We start from the raw sequence: 1,139 nt of genomic DNA on the forward strand, positions 1-1,139 counted from the left end.
TAGGAGTCTCAGAAAATTCCTTTTCTTGCGATATTGCAAGAAGCCCACACCCACTGGCAATGGTGGAGATGAAGACCTCTCCCACAGACAACGAAAGGAATCTGAGTTTACTCCAAAGTACTAAATGGCAGAGCTTGCACCCCCAGGTTATTCGACTTCCAGTGCCTTTTCTACTGGTCTCTTAGGTTCCCTCTAATCAAGAAAAGTTCAGGTCTTTGGTAGTTCAGCTTTCAAGGATATGTGAGATTTGTACATTAAAGGACTTGAGTCAGACAAAATACCAGTAATTAATAATCCCCCAGAGAGGATGATAACCATTAATTCTTGGTATCAAATTCCCCTCTGATTAAATCTAAAGACTTTTCAGGTTTTGTTTTGTATTAATTTAAATACTTAAGAAAAGGGAACTTAAGTATAATTACCTGGTTTGGATTATATGGAAAAGGAAAAGGAAGAGGAATTGGAATCTAAAAAAGAAAGAAAAAAGTGAATTGGGGATAAAATAAAATGTGACATATTTTGGCTTTCTTCTCATTTATGCATCTATCCATCCATCCATCCATTCCCACCCAGAATTTATTGAGCAATTATGTCCTCTCAGGGAGCCCACCTTCTAATTGGTGGAGCTTAGTTAGATTTAAATCTTCATAATTTTTTTTCTTTCAACAGATATGCTTATTTTGCTTAATTAGTCAAACCTAAAGCCGAGTACTCTGTTCTACATGTTCATAATTCTTGCAAATCAGTTTCCCTACAGTTTATTCTTTGCCTGATTTTTTTTTTTTCTTTTTTTTTCTGTTCAGCCATTTCATATAGGAGGAGGACACAAAAACATCTCCCCTCTTCAAATCAGGGCAATTTTAATCTACCCCATAGCATAGCCCCTATAATCTATTATTAGGAGAAAATGTGAGTCAAATGGGAAATTCTGCCTGATATTTAGTAATATTCTGCCCCCTGGTGGAAGGAAGGGTCCTCATTTAAAATACTTGTGACTTTTTTTTTTTTTTTTGCCACATGGGTTTACATAATTTTATAAATAAGATGTTAACAGACATTCTTATATTCTAATTATAAACCAAGACTTTATGATTTTGCATTAATTTAAAACAAACCTTACTGAATGTCACAATGCACCT

The 1,139-nt window shown here is 34.7% G+C and overlaps 1 non-coding gene across 1 annotated transcript; it reads right to left on the minus strand.

The window, feature by feature from the left end:
* Positions 1-789: 789 nt before the first annotated feature.
* On the minus strand, positions 790-926 carry LOC118622523. Its single transcript, XR_004958077.1, has one exon. It is a non-coding gene; the product is annotated as a small nucleolar RNA SNORA29 (small nucleolar RNA).
* Between the last annotated feature and the right edge of the window lie 213 nt (positions 927-1,139).

Source organism: Molossus molossus, unplaced genomic scaffold (genome assembly GCF_014108415.1).
Source record: "Molossus molossus isolate mMolMol1 unplaced genomic scaffold, mMolMol1.p scaffold_m16_p_1, whole genome shotgun sequence".
Taxonomy (NCBI): domain Eukaryota; kingdom Metazoa; phylum Chordata; class Mammalia; order Chiroptera; family Molossidae; genus Molossus; species Molossus molossus.